Genomic DNA, 435 nt, shown 5'->3' on the forward strand with positions numbered 1-435 from the left:
TGAGGGTGCTGAGGTTCTGTTGTGCTTTCTTCGAGATTTTATTTGAAATGGGTATACATGTGAAGAGGATCTTGGAGTTTGGGAAGGTTTTGTTGGCTGTGGCGATTAATTTCTGGGCTTGGTTAAAGGAGGTCTTTGGTATCTGATCACGGTTGTTGAGGCCTACATGAAGAATAATGGTAGTAGGTTTGGGATCATGGTCGTATGATTCCAGGATTGACTGTATGTGATGGATTTGGGCACCGGGGTAAGAATGTATTTCGGTGTCTGAACTGGTTTTGGTAATTCGATTCAGGTTAGATGATCCAATTATTAAGGTTGATTTCTTTAGAGCAGGTAGTTTCCATAATGATTTGTCCTTGGTTTGGTGGTAATACGGTTTGGTAGCGGATATAATGGTCGTCGACGGTGTGATTGGTACTGGTTTGGTAGTTG

Source organism: Lottia gigantea (genome assembly GCF_000327385.1).
Source record: "Lottia gigantea unplaced genomic scaffold LOTGIsca_211, whole genome shotgun sequence".
In the NCBI taxonomy this organism is placed as follows: Eukaryota; Metazoa; Mollusca; class Gastropoda; family Lottiidae; genus Lottia; species Lottia gigantea.